Consider the following 22675-nt stretch of genomic DNA (forward strand, 5'->3'; position numbering starts at 1 on the left):
CAAATATGACTCACAGAAGGTGGCGAGTGCCTTCCAGCTCACAGTCAATGCTGTTCGTGGCTGCAGCAGCAGCACTAGAGTCAAGCTCCCTGGTCCAGCGTATCTCCCACTGGTTTTCATCCCTTCTGGCTAGCATTGTGCGCTCTAACGAGCATACTACTGATCCCGCTGGACTTGCTAGTATTCAGGCATCTGTACTGGCCTGCCCTTGGGTCCTGACAGGATATGTCCTCAGTTGCAGCCACTGAGAGCATCCCCTGGGCACATTTGCTCCATTCCCTTTTCACCTCCTCTGTCTGTCTGTCTGTCTGTCTGTCTGTCTGTCTGTCTCTCTCTCTCTCTCTCTCTCTCCCTCCCTCCTCCCTTCCTCCCTCCCTCTCTTTGTTTCTCTCTCCCTCTTTCTCTCTTTTCTCTCTCTCTCTTTCTCTTTCTCCTTCTCTCTCTTTCTCTTCCACCACTCTTGTCCCCAGGGACTGGCCTCTGCCCCCCTCTCTGCCCCCTTCTCTTCCCCCTTTTCTCTCCTCTTTCAATAACTTCCTATGTGAGCCCTGTTGCACAGCGCAACTTCACTGTGTACAACAGTACTGGATACCCATATTCTTCTTGGGCTTTCTCTGATCATACTCTTTGTTCGTCAACATCTATTTAAAAGTAAGCTCTGATGAAGGTTGAGAATTGCACTGACCTGTGGATACAATAAGCCATTCGGTGTTGGTTTAATACCATGTCCATTTCACAAAGTCGTAGTAGTTGAGTCTCCCCCAGTACAAGAACCCTCTAGCCACAGGTTCTTGACCTCAGTAACAGTGTTAAGCACAAGTTTCTGTTTGGGAACATCCATCAGAGAAGACTACTTGGACACAGGTCCCCATAGAAAGTCTTTATTAACTGAGCAGTAACTACACTGGGTGCTCAGGATCCCTGTGCAGCCCCAAGCCTTTCTTGGGGTGAACTTTAAAGCACAAAACCACATCCTGTCTTAACACACCTCAGCAAGAAGAGTTAGCTTAAACTGAGTGTTGTGGTGCACACCGTTTATCCCAGCACTGGGGAGGCAGAGGCAGGTGGATCTTTGTGAGTTTCAGGACAGCCTGGTCTACAGAGTGAGTTCCAGGACAGCCAGAGCAGGACTACAGAAACTAAAAAGCAAGCTTAGTACCTTTAGAGACTTTCCCAGATCTGTGGACTTTGATGAATTAGGTCTTTGTTTTCATTTTGGACACAGAGGTTCTCAACCTGTGGATTGTAACCCTCACAGGGGTTGAATATCAGATATCCTGCATATCAAATATTTACGTTATGATTCATAAAAGTAGCAAAATTACAGTTATGAAGTAGCAACCAAATAACTTTATGGTTGTGAGTCACCACAATATGAGGAACTGTAATAAAGAATCACAGCATGAGAAAGGCTGAGAACTACTATTTTGACAGGTGGCAGTGCCTATACACATACTGAGGTTTATGGCCTCAATGGTACTTCCATCATGGCATCAGTGTGCTAAGTTCCAGTGGCCTACTAGTGTCCGGGTATATGTTCTAATTTCAATTAGTGGAGTGGACTTTAAATCCAATCAGAAATTGGGTGGGTTACTTCTATGACATTTGTGCTGCTATTGCACCAGTGGGCATATCTTGACAGCTGATCATTATTGTAACTCATAGTGTTCACAACTGCAGAGGAAGAACGATGGCTTTTCTTCTTTAGTAGCATGCACAGCACTGTGAAAGCGAGCCAAGAATGAGGCTTCCAGATGAGAGGCAGTTTATCTTTTCTGTGTTTTATGACTCAAGTATATGATGTCTTCGGTTTCAGGGACTCACCATAGAGTTCTGGAGAATAACTAAGAGCAATGACAATACTCTATAATATTTGAAGTCTATGGGACCTGTGGTGGTTTGAAAAAATGGCCCCCAGAGGAAGTGGCACTATTAGGAAGTATGACTTTGTTGGAGTAGGTATGGCCTTGTTAGAGGAAATGTGTTACTGTATGGGTGGGTTTTGAAGTCTTCTATGCTAAAGATACTACCCAGTGTCTCAGAACACTTCTTGTTGCCTTCCATTCAAAATGTGAAGACCTCTCATGCCCCGCTCCAGCACTATGCCTTCAGGCCACTAAGTTCCACCATGATAATAATGGACCAACCCGCTAAAACTGTAAGCCACACAATTAAATGTTTTCCTTAATAAAAGTTGCCATGGTCATGGTGTCTCTTCAAAGCAATAGAAACCCTGATTAAGATAGGGTCTCATTGCTGGAGAGATGGCTCAGTGGTTAAGAGCACTGCCTGTTCTTCCAAAGGTCCTGAGTTCAATACTCAGCAACCACATGGTGACTCGCAACCACATGGTGGCTCACAACCATCTGTAATGAGATCTGGTGCCCTCTTCTGGCCTGCAAGCATACATGCAGACAGAATACTGAGAATAGTGTACACATAATAAATAAATAAATCTTAAAAAAAAATAGGCTCTCACTAGAGAACAACTCCAAAATAGGTAACCTGTTCCTGGCACTAGGATTCTTAGTTGTTAGCTTGTCCTGCCTAATGGGGCATTGTGCACCATTACAGGTAATGCCATTTTAATTCTTTATGTGTATTGAAGCACAACTAATAAAAACTCAGAGACAGAAATTGGAGTTCAACTTGAAGGCCAGAAAAGCAAAACAGTCAGTCACTGACTCTAACCTCTACCTCAGTCCGAAATGGCAATCCTGCCTCCAGAAAACTCAGAATAAGACTGAGCCTGATAGCTGTCTCCTCCCATTATATAATCCTCCCTAGTTCCGGGATTCAGGGCGTGCACCACTACTGCCTGGTTTCTATGGCAAGCTACTGTGGCTGCTGGGATTAAAGGTGTGTGTCATTGCTGCCTGGTCTGTAAGGCTGGACACTGTAGCTGTTTTACTTTTCTGATCCTCCAGCAAGCTTTATTTATTAAAACACAAATGAAATGCTACTACAGTGTATAATATATGTATACATGCATACATAAACACACACACAAAACTTCTACAGTAGAAAGAACTTTTTCAAAACGTCTTTAGTGTTAGTTGTCCCTCCCAGTGTTCCCTCTTCTAGCCTACCCTCCTATCCAGTTCCTCACTTAACCCTCCCTGTGCCATTATTTTCTTTTAGCCCTTTCTTACATCCCTATATTCTACTTCCTCTTTCTTGAAATATCACCCCATGGGAGGGGGGCTGGAGAGATGGTTCAGCGGTTAAGAGCATTGCCTGCTCTTCCAAAGGTTCTGACTTCAATACTCAACAACCACATGGTGGCTCACAACCATCTGTAATGAGGTCTGGTGCCTTCTTCTGGCCTTCAGGCATACACACAGACAGAATATTGCATACATAATAAATAAATAAATATTTAAAAAAATATCACCCCATGGGCCCTTACTAATTTCCTCATCTCTATAGGTATTCCAAAAATAACATACATATTTAAAGCTTCAAAGCTAACCCATAAAGAGAGAAAATATATGACTTCAGTATTTCTGGGTCTGGGTTATGTCTTTAAGAATGATTATTTCCTCCTTTAATTCCAGCACTCCAGAGGCAGGGGCAGGTGGATCTCTGTGAGTTCAAGGCCAACCTGGTCTACAAAGTGAGTACCAGGTTAGCAAGGGATGTAACATAGAGAAACCCTATCTCAAAAAAAAAGCAAAAAAAGAAAAGAAAAGAAAAAACTCAAAGGGAAAAATGTCCATTCATTTACCTGAGAATTTCATAATTTGTCCTTTTTAACAGCTAAATAGCTTTCCATTGAGCAAATGTAACACATGTTCATTATCTGTTTTGCAGTCTATGGGCATCTAGGATGTTTCATGTCCCAGAGCAACAATGAACATGGATGAACAAGTACATCTACAGAAGTACATAGGGACCTTTGGATTTATGCCCAAGAGTTATATTGCTTGGTCATGTGTTAGGTCTATTTTCAACTTTTTGAGAACCTTCACACTGATTTCTATAGTAGTGATATATAGTACTCCCACCAGCGATGGATGAGTGTTTCTCTTTCCCATGTTCATGACATCATCTGTCATCATTGGTTTTTAAACTTAACCACCCTGACTGGAGTAAACTGAAATCACAATGTACTTTTAGCTTGCATTTCTCAATAGCTAGAGACGTTAAATACTTTAAAATGTTTCTCCACCATTCATATTCATTGTTTGAGAGCTCTATGTATAATTCCATCCCCACTGTTGTGGAACAATCTTTTTGGACACTGTGAAGATGTATCATTGTGTACAGAGGTACATATCTTTTAGGAGCCTCTGCTACCAGGCACTTGAACGGGGTTTATGAGCAGTGAGTAGCGCTACTTGATGGTGGGAGACTAGGTCAAAATGCCTACCACACAGTGGACCCAGAAATTTCCCAGAGCCTGGGAGGAGAGACCAGTTCCAGGCTGGTCCCCATAGGCATGAGGTTCTGTTCTCACCAACTGAAGGGGATAGAGGCAAACACCAGTGTATAGCCCGGTAGTTTAAGATTTATCTCCTCAGACTGGGTGGTGATGATGCATGCCTTTAATCCCAGCACTTGAGAGGCAGAGGCAAACAGATCTCTGTGAGTTTGAGGCCAACCTGATCTACAAGAGCTAGGTTCAAAGTTACAGAGAAACCCTGTCTCAGAAAAAAAATAAAGATTTGTCTTCTCAAAGCACACAGCTACAAGCATACAAACAATAAGGTCTAGACTAATAAAACAAAACAAAACAAAAAACCTTAAACAGGTACAATATGTTTTAAAATGTATTTAGGTGCTAAAGAAAATTAGAAAATGGGTATAGACAGTCACAGAAAAAATAGTTTGAAAACAATAAAGTAAAGTCTTTAAAGAGAGAGTAAAGTAATGTAAAGAGAATAAGTTTAAGAAAGATGGAAGATACACAGGGCATCTGGATCCTGTATGTTGTTTCGTTGACTTTAAAATTTTTAAATATCAATGAACAAAAGCAACAGTTACTGAGAGACAATGGATTGTGAAAAGAACTGCTAAATTGAACCAGCCTATATATTTTAAAGATGACTTTTTTTTAATTACAACACTCTTTGATCAATGGCATAGGAATAGCATATTTCTAGCTAGTTCTTACATCTTAAATTAACCCATTTCTATAAATCTGTGTATCACTATGAGTCTGTAGCTTACTTTAAGCTTCCGGCGTCTTTTTTCCTTTGTCAGCTACATGATGTCTGCCTGACACTGCTTTCTTTCTTCTTGCATTCAGTTTAGTTTTCCTGTCATCTCTATTCTACCCTGCCATAGGCCAAAGTAGCTTCTTTATTAACCAATGATAATAAAACATATTCATAGTGTACAGAACGAAATCCCACATATCTCCCCTTTTCTGTCTAAATAGAAAGGAAAGTTTTAACTTTAACATAGCAAAATTACATATAACAAAACAGGTATCAAGCAAGAATTACACTTACAATATTTATATTTAATTTATCTTTTATCATAACTAAGGAAAACCATAACTATAACTATCTGTCTTTAACTCCATCAAAGACCCCAGAAGGATATAATATTACCTAAGTAAACAGGAAGTGCATTGCAAACAACTTCCTCTATTCTAAAATTGACAGAGACATCTCACTGTCTGGACAGTCACACAAAGTTCCTCTGTAACCTTGGGGCACCCATCTTCAGCCTACAGGCCCATAGTATTTGGCAAACTTTTTCATGAAGCAGGAAATTTGAAATATTATTTTGCCTATAATGCCATTTTGTCAGAAACTTTCTTCTGGGTCCTGCAGAATGTCTGGCAGTTTCCTCTGTGAAGCAGAAATTTTGAAGAACGATCCATCTTTTGGAAAGTTTAGCAGTCATTTTTCTGTGGGTCCTGCATGTCCAGTTCATTCAGCATATCATCAAGCAGTTCAGAAAAGAGCAGTTTCTTGACCAAATGGCTAGCTTTGCCACATTGAAGGGAAATTCCATAAAAAGTTTCTTCAGTGTCCATCAACCTCTCTGAAGTGATTGGCACTGCCAGAAACAGATATGTCTCACTGTCAAGAAAAGTCTAATTTTAATTGCTATATTCTGTAGGTATTTGAAGTGTTGAAGATTATCTAGCTAAGTGAAATATATCTCTGTATATCTAGAAAACCTAACATGACTACAATTTTGACTATTATAATGACTATCCATTAATCTGTAATTTTTAATTATGCAATTCATATTAAAATGAGCTGTGTAAGCATAATGCCTTAAACAAGAGTAGAAATATTCATATGCACAGTGTAACAAAACTCAACCTTAAGTTTGTATCAATAGACCAAGATCTATACCAATGCAAAATATTCATTTCTATATTGTTTCCCCCTTTAAATGAAAACAAACTTATATAAACAATAATTTTGGGAATTTAAGCATTGTTTTCTTCAAACTGCTTCCTGCTGTTTGTTGGGCAAGTATTTGTAGGGTTCACAGAGACTTTTCAGTGTCTTGTTTTGTCAAACCACATTAGCCTAGAAGGACAGGTTCTCATCTTCTGTGAAAACAAAAGCAGAGCCTCTTTTCCAAAGTAACGTATTCTTAGACTCAAATTTTGAAGTCAAGATAATTTTATATTGATTTAGTTTAGCAGCTCCTAGAATCAAATGTCTCTCTGCTGTCAAGAAAACACAATAATCTGCATAATCAGACTAACTGTATATATTTGATCTTTACATGCCTTATCTATTTTACTCTATTACTTTTTAATATTTATTTTGTTATCTTTATTTCTTTAATCTATGAATGTCTGTACTCTTTCTTCCCTTTCTCTTAAACCCATGTACATTTATCTAACACTATGACCCATTCAGAGGTCTTTTTCATCTGAATCTGACTTATTGTATATCTATGATCATTTTCTAACCAGGAGAGGGTTTTTTGTTTTGGTTTAGTTTTTGCTTAGTTTTTGTTTTTGAAATGCTAAGTAGGCATGACTAAGATTAACACTGTGGCTTTGTCTGTTGGCTCTGCCCAGTCCAACATGACAGAGGTATGGTAACCACCTCTGTGAGGCATGCTTACCACCCCAGCTCCAGGGATGCAGTTGGTCTATATTAAACAACTTGTAAAACTCTGCTCACAAACCCCATTAAAGTGCTCTGTAACAGAACCTCCCTAAAGAACAAGAGCTAGTCCTGCTGCCAGCACAAACCAGGAAGCCAGCTCTCAAAGTAGCCATGCAGTCTTTGCTGCTAATGCTGAATCAGGAAGACTTCTCTTAAAAGGAATCATGCCTCTGCTTACTGCCAGCAAACAAAGCCTATCTGAAAATACATGGCTATGAAGAAGCTCCAACTGACTCCCATTTTTGTGGGCTAAGAAGTGCTTTTTTAAAGCTTTCTTAGGCTTTATGTGGATGTACAATGCCAAATGTTGGGCATCATTATGTAAAAGGAGCCTTGGTTTCCTGACTGCCCAGACTTGAGAAATCACACAGAAACTATCTTAATTACAACACTGTTTGGCCAATGACTCAGGCTTATTTCTTGCTAACTCTTACATCTTAAATTAACCTATTTCTATAAATCTATGTATCACCACGAGGCTATGGCCTACTGGTAAGGTTCTGACATCTGATTCCTTTGGCAGCTACTTGGCATTTCATAAGGATGTCTTAACTTTAGAATGGAAGTCAAAAACAGTGTTGTTTTGGGAGAGAGATTATGCTTTTATTTCCACAGAGAACAAAAAGCTATAGATTTCTTCAAAATTTATAAAGATCAGATTGCCTGGAGGAGACCTCCTGAAAATCTTGGCTAAACATGAAGAAATAAACAAGAGAATTACAAGATAGGTGACATTTAAACTGACTCTCTACATGGGAACAACTCTGAGACTAGATAAAACATGATAAATCTTGTTGACTGCAGAGTACTCATGACTTATTACATATTATTATATATTCTTATTACATAGAATCCTTTCATATGGCATAGCTGGAAATTTGTATTGCAGTTTCGTTATGCAGTCCTAATGGACTTATAAAGTTAACAGGTGTCCTTTACCTTCTCAAACATAGAACAAAGAATCATCTTTAGTTAATTTGTGTATATTGCACATTCCATACTTGTGCTAATGCAGATATGTATATTTCCTTTAAAAGTTTGTGTCTTTATAGAAAAAAGGACTCAATACCAATAAAGACAAGTTATCCAGGTGATCTAGCCTTTCGAAATGTCTCTGCTGTAGTTTTCTCAAAATTTTACACTTAGAGCAACTTCAAAGCTAGTAGCCGAGATGGTCAAGTCTCAAAGACTACTCCAGATAGGACTTCAGATAATCTCTACCCTTTCCCACCACACAAAGACTAAACAAAAAATAATACAGTTAGATCTCCAAGAACTTGACCATTATCCCGATTTTCTCAGGGTCCCCTAGAGATGCCTTCACCCCAGATAACAGGAAACAATCTAGACAACATGATACCCCATTTCCAAGAGGTAGGGTAGATGGTTTCTGGTCATTTGGTGAATATTTATAATTGTTTAGGGGGGTTAATTACAAGTTGTTATTGATCATGGTTAGGGAGGAAACTAAACAAAGGAGGTTAGATTCAGAGTTCTTTTTCTAAAAAGATAAAAAAAAAGTGAAAACATAGAAATACTAGGATAAAAGAGTAGATTGTTGAATCTACTTTTAACTAAAACATAGCTACTAATCTCAAATATTTTATATTGGTATGGATTTTTGTATATTGATACAAATTTAAGGTTATTTTTGTTATGCTGTATATATGTTTCTATTCTTGTTAAGGTGTTGTACCTATACACCTCATTTAACAATGTAATGTAAATTTCTTGTCCTTGAAAGCTATTATTACAAACTATTTTGGACAATTACAAGTTAGCAGTCATCTAACAATCAAATTTGTGACCATGTTAAATATGTTTTCAAGGTCAATAGAGATGTATTTTAGACACATAGGTGGTTTTCAAACATTTTAAAGGCTACACAATATTGCGTTTAAGGTGTTTTAATAATATAAGGCTTTTTTCTGGGTGGTGATGGCACATGCTTTTAATGCAGCATTTGGGAGGCAGAGGCAGGTGGATCTCTGTGAGTTTGAGGCCAGTCTGGTCTACAAGAGCTAGCTCAAGGAAACTCTAAAGATGCAGAGAAGCCCTGTCTTGAAAAACATCAGACAAAAAGATGCTTTAATAATATAAGACTTTTCACAACAGTGAGATATGTCTGCCCCTGGAAGCATCAATATACTTTAAAAAAAAAAAGATGTTGGGCATTGAAGAACCTCCACATGACATTTGCTTTTATTGTGGCAAAGTTAACCAGTGGGCAAGAAACTGCCCCTGCCTCTACTGCTGACAATATGTTGTCCAAATGGTTTTTCCAACAGTGGAAAAACAGGACACAAAAGAAGGCAACTGCCAAACTTTGCCAAGACAAGGTTGGACAGTCCTTCAAAATTCCTCCTTCACAGAAAAGTCTGTCAGTGTCAGAGACTAGCTTCAACAAAAATACCACTTGCTAGGGTAGAGGCATGGGGATCAGAAAAATAGTAAAGAGGATGAAGACATAAATAAAAATAATAAAACAGAAACAGGATAGTATTGGAAGAGAATCCCAGTGAATACTGAAATCACCCTCATTTAATTTTTCATACACTTTTATACCTCAATACAAAAGGGGAAAGAAGGCAACTAGAGACTTCTTTAACATGATAAAAGGATAACTCAAACAGTTAATTGCTTCAACATTTTGAGACATCAAGTTATTAGCATTCTGTTGTTTAGGCAGTGGAGCCACCCTAGATCAAATATCCTGAAGGTCGCCATTCCCTACGTCAAAATTCTTGTTACAAAAGAAGGAGCAGGAGGATGCTTTCATATCCTGACCATCTGTCAGGATGGAGTGGATCTACCTATACAGGCCATCTTAATGTCAAAAGAACCAAGTAACCACATCCTGGGTCAAGATATATAACTCTGGTTGTTGTCAACAATTTTAAACAACCTCCAAACTCTCTGACCATCAGACAAGGTGGAAATAAGCTTACATTTTTGGGCTTCCACATGTCAGATACTGTAGGCCTGTGGGTGGTAGAAAGATACTCAACATTGCAGAGAACCTTGGGTAACTATCCAGGCAGCCAGCTGTCTTTGTCATTTCTATAGCTTTGGAAGTTGTTTGCTCTGTACTTCCTATTTACTCAGGTAATATTATATCCTTCTTGGGTCTCTGATGGGGATTGAAGACTGGATAGTTATAGCATTTTCTTTCTTACCAAATTCAAACAAGAAACTCACAAAAGAGGTATAACGTTATAATGTTGAGAGACATAAATGTTTAAGCTTTTTATCTAAAAAATGTCTTAAGGTCTAAAAAGATATTTTTAGGTTGGTAATACAAGTTATGGCATCAAGTGGTTTAGGTATAAAACTTTGGATTCATCAAGATGGGATAGATAATAAAAATATTTTCTCCAAATATGTCAAATATAAATGGACTGGACATTGAGAATTATTCTTAATCAATAATTGTTCTTACTGCATACAATTTTACTGTGTTACAGATAAAAACCTTTCCTTTTTATTCAGACAAAAAGGGGTAAATGTTGTGAAAGAGTCTTGTACACTTTGAAGATGTGTCTTTGCCAAGGCTCCTTCTGATTGGTTTAATGCAGAGCTGAATGACCAATAGAAGGCAGAAGAGGATAGGTGGGACTTCCATGGGAAGAGAGGTAGAGACACCAGGGAACTACTGAAGAGGTCAGACATACAGTACAGACTAAAGGAAATTGAAACACATGGCAGAATACAGATGAACAGAAGCAGAGTAATCTAAGTTATAAGAGCTAGTTGGGAGAAACCTTAGCTAAGTCCAAGCCTTCGTAACTAATAAGTAGTCTGTGTGTTATTTGTGAGCGGGAAATCCCAACAAGAAAGTACTACTACACCCCACTCTTTAAAAAGGTTGGGGTTTTTTTCTTGATATTTAGTTTTATTGTTTTTGCTTTTAATTTCTTTTAGTTCTTTTTGCATTCTAGGTACCATTTTTTTTGTCAGATGAATAGATGGTAAAGTTTTTCACCATGATGGTGTCCTGCTGGTGGCCATGTCAGAAGAGCAGCGGGTGGCAATTGACGTCAGGAGTTCAGCCAACCAGAATGCAAGACACTGCTGGATGAATCTCAGATAGACAAGGCCCCACAGGCTTTGGCACTGGATTGTCTCTTGCTACTGCTCTGCCTTTACATGTTTGCCACTGTAATTTTCTCTGGTGTCTGGCATGGTGTAATTGGGTATTGGGGGAATTCCCAGTGCCTTTAATGTGGTGTGATTATCTCATGGAAATATCCCATTCTACTGAGCATTTTTATCTGTGGATTATATGAAGATGATTTCCTCTTAAGCTGTACTGTTTAACTGAAGTAATGATTTTATACAATAATAGTGTTAGTGTAAGTAGAATTTTGATGATTAAGGGATTTTTAACAAATGTAGTTGTAAGGACATAAAAATTTTAAAAAGCTTTGCTTGGTCAAGAACAGGTCAAAACACTGGCTTACAACTTAATGGCAGCATTAAGAGTCATTTGAAAACAGGAACCTTTGCAAAAGTGCAGAAGCAGCTAGTCACCTAGCTTTGTGGTCCGGACAGAGACAGAAATAACTGCTTGAGGAGTGGGTGGGGGGGCATGCACAAAAGCAGAAGTAACTGCTTAAAGGAGAAAGGGGTATGCAGAAATGGTTCATACCCTGCATTTAGCAAAGACTAACTCTTTTGACCATAAATAACCCTGGTTTTTGTCTATATATGTCAATCCCAAAAGAGGAGTGGGGGCTCTCCCTACTGCGCTGCATTGCATTTGAGGAAAGCTCCCAGCTAGCTGCCATAAGAAATAAACCTTGCTTTTGCATTCTGAACTTGACTGGATTCTGGTGGCCTCTCGGGGAGGGGGGGATGTCTCTCAACGTGGGAACAACAGTAGTAAAGGATTATGATGGAGGCTAATTTAGTGAGAAAATTAGTATAGGTAAAGATGGGATACAGGGTTGCCCCTGCCCTTCATAAAGCAGGGGCTGCAGAGGATAGAAAGTAAGGACAAGGGAGTGTCACACAGCTAGGACTTAGGAGTTTTACTTGAAGAGTCACAGAGGCTATGGTTTAGGTTAATGATTAAGGAAAACAGTTGAGTTCCAGGAGTTAACTCAAGTAATTTTTGATATTGGGAAATGTGTTGACAGGTTTCTGTGTGCATTATAGCTAAAACAAAGCTTTAAATAATGACTTTATGTAACTAGAAAATAAAGAATTAGATGATTAGTTAAGATAATTGGACAGGACAGGAATGAGACTGAACCAGTGACCTGGACCAGAGCAGGCCTCGGACAGTGAACTCCATGAGAGCAGGAGCAGATCTAGACCAGGGTCATTTGCGGAAGCAGGACTGAGACAGAAACCTAGGCCACAGAGGCCTGAGGCTGTGAGCTCCATGGAAGTGAGACTGAGCCAGCTACCTAGGCCAGAGTGGGCCTGAGAAAGCAAGCTCCCGCGGGAGTGGATCCAGTCCAGGGACATTTGCGGACCAGGACAGAGTCAGCAACCTGAGCCAGAGCAGACCTGAAACAGCTAACTCCACAGGAACAGGTGCAGAGAAGCAACAGTTGAGCGAGTGAGCCAGAGCCAGAGACTACTGCGGGTCCAGACATAAATCTGGTACCTTCAAGGGAGTAGACCTAAGCAAGGACCCCTGTGGGTTGGGCATGAGTCTAGGGCCTCCAGGGAACTAGGCCTGAACCAGGACCTCTGTTGGTCCAGGCATTGGTCTGGGACATCAAAAGGAATAACAAGGAACCAGAAACGTCTTCAGGTCCAAACGTGAGTCTGGGACCTCTGAGGGAATAAGTCTGAGCCAGGTCCTTTGCGGGTCTGGGCGTACCTGAGCCTGAGAACTCCGAGAGAGTGGATCGGAGCCAGAGTCCTTTACAAGACCAACCCCAAGTCAGGGAACTCTGCAGGAATGGATCCAGAACAGGGACATTTACAGAAACAGGTCTGAGCTGATAACCTAGGCTAGAGCAGGGAGTAGAGCAAAGCCTAGGAGTGCTGAGCAACTTCCAGAATCACAGAGTGACCAATGGGGTAACTAGAACCATGGAACTGACTGTACCACAAGGAACAACCACCTGAGCCTTGGATTCACTGGCACCTAGAAGATTAATCAACAGAATCACAGAGAGCCACAACTAAAACCTAAAGACTTTACAAAAGCAAGACTTGAATAACCAAATATAGATGAAGCAGAAGAAAATGACCTAAAAATAACTCCAGGAGAATGTTTGAAACTCTTAAAGAGGAAATGAGAAATTCCCTGAAAGAAATGGAAGAAAAGACAAACAAAAAATTGGAAGACATCAGCAAATCCCTGTAAGAAAACCAAGAAAAAGCAATCAAACATATAAAATAAACCATTTAAGACTTGAAACTGAAATAGAGACAACAAATAAAACACAAACTGAGGAAATTATAGGAACAGAAATCATGAGAAAAAGATCAGGAACCACAAACGCAAGCATAAACAGTAGAATACAAGAGATAGAAGAGAGAATCTCAAGCATTGAAGATAAAATAGAGAAAATAGACTCATCAGCCAAAAAAAAAACATTAAATCTAACAAAAGCTTAACCCAAAATATCCAGGAAATATAGTGGTGTGCGACAATGGTCTATATTCTGTCAATTATATTTTAATAAGATGCTGATTGGCCAAGCCAGGCAGGAAGTATAGGTGGGACAACCAGGCAGGATGTAGAAACAGGGTGACAAGAACATGAGAATTCTGGGAAGAGGAAAGCTTGGTCCACAGTCCTGACCCAGCCACAGAAGAAGAAAGATGTGACTGCCTTGCCAAATAAGGTACCGAGTCATGTGGCTAACACAAACAAAAATAATGGGCTAATATAAGTTATAAGAGTTAATAAGAAGTCTGAGCTACTAGGCAAATCAGTTTATAACTAATGTAGACTTTCATGTGATTTCTTTGGGACTTGACAACTGTGGGAACCAGGCAGAACAGAAAAGAAACCTCAGTCAACAATATGGGACACCATAAAAAGGCCAAACCTAAGAAAAATAGGAATAAAAAGAGGAGAAGTTCAATTAAAAAGCACAGAAAATATGTTTAACAAAATCATAGAAGAAAACTTTGCCAACCTAGAGAAAGATATACCTATGAAGATACAAGAAGCTTACAGAACACCAACAGACTGGATCATAAAAAAAAAGTCCTCTTGCCACATAATAATCAAAACACTAAACATATAGAATAAAGAAAGAATATTAAGAGCTGCAAAGGAAAAAGGCCAAGTAACATAAAAAGGCAGACCTATCAGAATTACACCTGACTTTTAATTGGAGACAATGAAAGCCAGAAGGTCATGGTCAAATGTTATGCCGACATTAAGAGACCATGGATGCCAACTCAGACTACTATACCCAGCAAAACTTTCAATCACCATAGAAGGACAAAATATCCCATGACTAAACCAGATTTAACCAATACCTAGCCACAAACCCAGCCCTACACAAAATACTAGAAGGAAAACTCCAACCCAAGTTAGTTGGCAACATCAACAAAACCAGACAATTGATGGTGTCATAGCACCAAATTCCAAAGAAGGGGAAAACGAACAAATTAACATCACCAACAATCAACAGGAAACTCAATCAACAGGAGAGAGCAATCACTGGTCATTATTATCCCTCAATATAAATGGACTCAACTCTCCTATAAAAAGGAACAGGCTAATTGGATTGGATTGGATACAAAAACAGACTCCATCCTTCCGCTGCATACAAGAAACACACCTCAACCTCAAAGACAGACATGTTCTAAGAATAAAGGGTTGGGAAAAAATATTCCAATCAAACGGACCTAAGAAACAAGTTTGTGTAGCTATCCTAATATCTAACAAAATAGACTTCAAACTAAAATCAATCAAAAGAGACAAAGAAGGACATTTCACATTAGTCATAGGAAAAATTCATCAAGAGGAAATCTCAATACTGAACATCTATGACCCAAATACAAGGGCACCCTCATATGTAAAAGAAACACTTCTAAAGCTTAAATCATACATTAAACCCACACACTAACAGTTGAAGACTTCAACAGCTCACTTTCACCACTGGACAGGTCAATCAGACAAAAAAAATAAACAGAGAAATAAGGGAACTAACAGATGTTATGACTCAAATGGACTTAACGGACATCTATAGAATATTCCATCCAAACATAACAGAATATACCTTCTTCTCAGCACCTCATGGAATCTTATCAAAAATTGACCACATACTCAGTAACAAAACAAACTTCATCAAACACAAATAATTGGAATAACCCCATGTATTGTATCAGATCCCCATGGTTTAAAATTAGAATTCAACAGCAATACTAATTCCAGAAAACCCACAAACACATGGAAATTAAACAATGCTCACCTGAATCATCAAGGGGTGAAGGAAGAAATAAAGGGGAAAATGAAAGACTTCCTCAAATTCAATGAAAATGACCACACAACATACCCAAATTTATGGGACACAATGAAAGCAGTGTTAAGAGGCAACTTCATAGCACTAAACGCCTACATAAAAAAGCTGGAAAAATCCCACACTAGTGAATTAACAGAACATTTGAAAACTTTCAAACAAAAAGAAGCAAATTCACCTAAGAGAACTAGATGGCAGAAAATAATCAAATTGAGAGCTGAAATCAACAAAATAGAAACAAAGAAAACAATACAAAAAATCAATAAGACAAAGAGTTGATTCTTCGAGAAAATCAACAAAATAGACAAACCTTTATCCAAGCTAACCAAAAGGCAGAGAGAGAATATCCAAATTAACAAAATCAGAAATGAAAAGAGGGACATAACAGATATGTAGGAAATAAAGAGAATCATCAGGTCATATTTTGAAAACCTGTACTCCACAAAATTGGAAAACTTAAAGGAAATGGACAACTTTCTGGATAAACATCATTTACCAAAATTAAATCAAGACCAGAGAAACAAATTAAACAGACCTATAACTGCTGAAGAAAATAGAAACAATCATCAAAATTCTCCCAACCAAAAAGAGCCCTGGACCAGGTGGTTTCAGCTCAGAATTCTAAAGATTTTCAAAAAAGAACTAATACCAATACTCCTCAAGTTATTCCACACAATAGAAACAGAAGGAACATTGCCAAACTCTTTTTATGTGGTTATGATTGCCCTGATACCAAACCACAGAAAGACATCACTAAGAAAGAGAATTACAGACCAATCACACTCATGAACATTGATGCAAAAATACTAAATAAAGTACTGGCAAATTGAATTTAAGCACACATCAAAACCATCATTCACCATGATCAAGTCGGCTTCATACTACAGATGCAGGGATGGTTCAACATATGAAAATCTGTTAACGTAATTTACTATATAAACAAGCTGAAAAATAAAAACCACATGATCATCTCATTAGATGCCAAAAAGGCTTTTGACAAAATGCAACATCCCTTCATGATAAAGGTCTTAGAGAGAGCAGAGATACAAGGAACATACCTAAATATAATAAAGGCAAAATACACCAACCCAACAACAAACATCAAACTAAATGGATAGAAACTCCCAGTGATCCCACTGAAATAAAGAACAAGACAAGGTTGTCCACTCTCTCCATATCTATTCAATATAGTTCTTGAAGTCTTAGCTAGAGCAATAAGACACAAAAAGGATATCAAGGGATACGATTCGGAAAAGAAGAAGTCAAACTCTCACAATTTGCTGATGATATGATAGTTTACATAAGTGACCCCTAAAATTCTACCAAGATCTTCTACAACTCATAAACACTTTCAGTAATGTAGCAGGATACAAGATTAACTCGAAAAAAATCAGTAGCCCTCTTGTACAGAGAGGATAAATGGGCTGAGAAAGAAATCAGAGAAATATCATCCTTCACAATAGCTGCACATAGCATAAAATATCTTGGAGAAACTCTAACCAAACAAGTGAAAGACTTGTATGATAAGAACTTTTAATCTTTGAAGAAAGAAATTGAAGAAGACACCATGAAGTAGAAAGATCTTCCATGCTCTTGAGTAGGTAGGATTAACATAGTAAAAATGGCAATCTTACCGAAAGCAATCTACAGATTCAATGCAATGCCCATGAAAATTCCAGCAAAATTTTTCACAGACCTCAAAAGAAGGGAACTTAACTTCATATGGAAAAGCAAAAAGACCCAGGATAGCCAAAACATCCTGTACAATAAAAGAACTTCTGGTTTTACGTTGAGGTCTTTGATCCATTTGGACTTGAATTTTGTGCATGGTGATAGGTATGGATCTATTTTCATTCTTCTACGTGTTGCTATCCAGTTATGCCAGCACCCTTTGTTAAGTATGCTTTCTTTTCTCCATTTGATATTTTTTGCTTTTTGTCAAAAATCAGGTGTTCAAAGGTTTGTGGATTAATATCTTGGTCTTCTATTCAGTTCCATTGGGCCTGCTGTCTGTTTTTATGCCAATACCAGGCTAACCTCAACATAAAGCCAGCGACACTGAACCTTATAGAAGAGGAAGTGGGAAGTACACTTGAACACATTGGCACAGGAGACTATTTCCTAAATATAACTCCAGTAGCACAGATACTGAGAGAAACAATTAATAAATGGGACCTTCTGAAACTGAGAAGCTTCTGTAAAGCAAAGGATATGGTCAATAAGACAAAACGACAGCCTACAAAATGGGAAAAAATCTTCACTAACCCCATATTAGACAGAGGTCTGATCAAAAGAACAAATAATCCAATAAAAAATTAGTACAATAATAAATTTAGTACAGACCTAAATAGAGAACTCTCAAAAAAGTAATCTAAAAAGGCTGAAAGGCACTTAAGGAAATTTTCAACATCCTTAGTCATCAAAGAAATACAAATCAAAACAAATCTGAGATTCCATCTTACACCTGTAAGAATGGCCAAGATCAAAAACACTGATGACAACTTATGCTGGCGAGGTTGTGGGGTAAAGGGAACACTTCGGCATTGCTGGTGGGAATGCAAACTGGTACAGCCTCTTTGGATGTCAGTGTGGCAATTTCTCAGAAAATTAGGAAACAATCTTCCTCAAGACCCAGTAATATCATTTTTGGGTATATATCCAAAGGATGCTGAATCATGCCACGAGGACATGTGCTCAACCATGTTCACAGCAGCAATTTTTGTCATAGCCAGAACCTGGAAACAACCTAAATGCCCCTCAACCTTGCCGGCAAATGGATGGAGCTAGAAAACATCATTTTTAGTGAGGTAACCCAGATACAGAAAGAGAGTTATCACATGTATTCACTCATAAGTGATTTTTAAACATAAAGCAGAAAAAAGGCCCACAAATTATAATCCCAGAGAACTTAGACAACAATGAGGACACTAAGAGAGACTTACATACATCTAATCTACATGGGTAGTAGAAAAAGACAAGATCTCCTGAGGAAATTGGGAGCATGGGGACCTTGGGAGAGGGTTGAAGAAGAGGGGAGAGGCAGGGAGGGGAGCAGAGAAAAATGTAGAGCTCAATAAAAATCAATTAAAAATACAAATAATTGGACAGGACTCTAAAATATGAAAAGTGAAACTAGTAACCTGTTTTTCAGGCAATTATAAAATCTGATGCATATGTAAACAATTATGGCTGAAAGGCTCCTGATCTATGAGAAATCTTAAAGATAAATGTTTAACTACATGTAGGTTCTTGGGGATAATTTATTTTTTTTTACCTGCAGTATGTAAAGTGTTTATCCATGAAAGGGAAATGGGAAACATTGCTTTTTACTTATACTCATTGATATCAATCACTTAAAAAAAAAAACAGAGTGTGACCACATTATAATTTTTATAATGTTTGAAAGATTCTGTTGGGGTTTTTGGCTGCAAAGGAAAAAATAAGACAGAAAAGGAAGACATGGAGAAGTCATGAGAAGAAGTATCAGGAAAGAGAAGGAAGGGAAACCCCAGGGTAAACGGGCAGAGCTGAAAAAGAGCAGAGCAGAACAAGGACAGAAAGAATAAGAAAAAGAAGAAACTTTTATCCCTCAGAAAAGAAGCCTGTGTGGTTTTACTCTCCTCCTCTGCATCTTTTCCCCAGTCTCTCTGACCTGCAGAAGGCTGGTCCCTCCCTCTGTAGTGTCCCTTGTTAAAAGAAGATTTTGAAAAACTTCATTGGGTCCCATTTATTAGTTGTTCTTAGTGGCTGCTCAGAGTCCTGTTCACAAGTCCTTTCCTGTGCCAATAAAAGTTCAAGCACATTTCCAACTTTCTCCTCTATCAAATTCAGGATATCAGGTCTTATATTGAGGTCCTTGATTTATTTGGACTTGAGCTTTGTGCAGAGTGAGAGATGAGAGATAAAGGTAGAATTTTTTTTCTCCTACATATAACTAGCTATATGTTGATCAGCGATATTTGTTGAAGATACCTTATTTTCTCCAATGTGTATCATTGGCCTCTGTCAAAAAATCTCTTGACTTGTAGGAGTGTGGACTTCTGTGTGGGGTCTCAATCCTATGTGATTGATCTGTTTTTTATGCCAGTACAATGCTGTTTTTAATATTATAACTCTGTAGTATAATTTGAAACACAGCTCACAAATGTCTCTAACTGCAGCTCCACGGGCTACAACACCTCTCTGGCTTCCTCATGTACATGCATTCATGGGCATGCACATGTATCCATGTATATGTACTGCTCCCATGCAATACACATAATTAAAAGTAGTATAAATCTTTAAGATATCGTGATATTCACAGAGAACTGTTCCTTTTTGAGGTTCTATATAAAAATGAAATCCATCTTCTGTGCACTGGGGTCATTGGTGGACTCACATTTCATGCAGTTGCAGTTGAAGTCTCTAATGGTAGGGTTTTTATTGTTAGCTGTCGGTCACAATAACACATTTATCAATTTCCTGACTGTTTAATGAGGCTGCTTGTTGGTTCCTGGCTGCTCAGCCCCAAAATAATCACACAGAAATTATATTATTTAAATCACTGCTTGGCCCATTAGATCTAGCTTCTTATTGACTAACTCTTACATCTTAATTTAATCCATTTCTAGTAATCTGTGTATTGTTATGTGGCTGTGGCTTACCTGGTAAACTTCCTAGCGTCTGTCTCCAGTGTGGGCTACATGGCTTCTCACTGACTCTGCCTTCTTTCTTCCAGCATTCAGTTTAGTTTTCCCCACCTGTCTAAGTTCTTCCTTATCAGGCCAAGCCAGTTTCTTTATTCATTAACCAATAAAAGCAACATGTAGACAGAAGGACCTCGCACACCACCTGACACTTCCAACATTTCCTGGTTCATCACTTTCTTCTATCCTCAGAGCAAATTACAGTGATTAGCTTCTTTGACCCTTTGACCCTCCAATCAAACACTTGCTCTGCCTTCACCTTGACTGAATATCCATGACCACCAAGTTATCTTTCTCCAATTTTAAGAACATCCTTGTTTTCATCCTGGATATAGCTGAGATAATTTGGAATAATCTCCTTATTTTAAACAGGCTGATTCAAAACCTCAATTCTACCTGAAAAGTATCTTTTTTATTTTTTATCTTAGTTTTAGATTAAAAACTAGTTTTAAGATTACTATACAAAGTATTAAGTTTACTCTTGGAATTGTCAAACAAAATTTGGTTTTGATTTTCTCCCATTCACCTGTTCCCCTTTGCACCCTGCCCCAGTAGCTTCCTTTCTGTTGCCAAGTCATGTGTTTTTGCCATACCCACTTCCTCCACATCTGTTGGTTATCCCTGTCTTGTGGTCCCCTTCCTAGTAGAAGGCATTTTCTTCTTTCGTTAAGTAATTAAACATATCCACACAGCTCAGAGCATAGAGGACCATTAGTTAGCTTATCAGACTTGGTACCTGACAGAGGGAAGAAACAGAACCAAAAGAGAATGCAGAAGCAAATGGCAAGGTTAAGCAGAAGGAGAAATAAGAGGGATGTAAGGTCATGGCACCCTGTGTGTGCCCAGTCTCATCTCATCCCATCTCTAAAGCTAAACATGGCTGGGCCTGGTTAGTACTCAGATGTTAAAGAACATTAAGGAAGAGGCCACCTGGTCAGCATGAGGAAACCACACATGTCTCAACTTCCTGAACCTTATATCAGATCTTATCTTCTCTGATATGTTGTTTACTGTTGCTGTTTTGAGACAGGATCTCCTGCAGTGTCTGCTTGCTTCAAACTCACTCTATTGCCAAAGATGACTTTGAACTTCTAATCCTCCTGCCTCCACTTTCCACATGCTGAGATTACCAGCATGCCCCACTCCTGACTCTGTCACTTTTAAATATGTTTTCTGGGCTTTCATGGGAGCTGGAACTTCAGAGCTTATAGTTATTGGCTACCTTCAGTTACAGCATAAGCACAAATATTTGTGGATGGCCAGCGTTTCTGATCACTCCACTGTGAGGATCAGAAGCAGGATGGAAGGGCAGAGAATAGTTGGAGGGACATGAGAAAGAAAAAGATTCCCTCACTTGGGAAACTGACTGATGCTTCTCACCAGCAGAAAAGGGACAATCTGGCACAGTAACAATTGCTCAAGGTCTTCTCCCATCCCAGCCATAAATATGCTATTTTCTAGCAATCACACCAGAATCCCCATTTATAGGGGAAGTACAAACATACTAAACTCCTTGTGCAACCTAGTGGCTCCTGGCTTCATTTCATCATATTATACTTCCATGTAAGGCCTCTGAAACCACCTCACACATCTCTTATCAAAAGGATGGGGACAGAAGGTTTTTCAGCAACATTTTGAGATGTAATCTTGCAGTGTTTCTCAACCTTCCTAATTCTGTGACACTTTCACTTTTATACAGTTCCTCATGTTATGCTGACCCCCAACCATAACATTATTTCATTGCTACTTCATAACTGTCGTTTTACTACTGTTAAGAATTGTAAATATTTCATATGTGACCCAGGGGTCGCAACCCACAAGTTGAGAACCACTGCCTCCAAGCCACTAAATGGTACCCGTGGCTAATGCTAGGGCGACAAATGGCTTATTTTCTCTTGGAGAAGCCCATATGCACATTTGGGCTCATCTTACTTTCCTTGACTTCTTCGAGAAGCCCACATTCACACTTTTGGGTGTGGGTTTGTCTTACTTTCTTCGGATCCCCTCTTTTCCTTTTTGTTCTTCTAACCCTCATGTTTAACTTTGCCTTGACAAACCAAATACATATTTTAAATTTATATAAATTAAGACAGTTGGTGGTGGCACATGTCTTTAATCCAAGCACTCAGGAAACAAAAGCAGACAGATCTTTGTGAGTTCAAAGCCCATCTGAACTGCAGAGCTCGTTCTGGAACATCTAGGGCTGTTACACAGAGAAACTCTGTCTCAAAAAAATCATATAAATTTATTAGATATGTAGTTAATAAAATTTTCAACTCTACTTTACAATACCAGCTAGTTTGAGAAATTTCTTCCATCCTTGAAGCCAGAAATCCAGGTTTGGCCTGAACTGGGATCCCTAAAAGAACAGGGGATGCTCCTTAGGCTGCTGAGGATGGCAATGTGAATCTATGTCCCTATTTCTTCTCTATTGACAGTCCTCTGACCTCCTGCTGAA

The sequence above is a fragment of the Myodes glareolus genome, chromosome 5 (assembly GCF_982192425.1).
Source record: "Myodes glareolus chromosome 5, mMyoGla1.1, whole genome shotgun sequence".
Classification (NCBI taxonomy): domain Eukaryota; kingdom Metazoa; phylum Chordata; class Mammalia; order Rodentia; family Cricetidae; genus Myodes; species Myodes glareolus.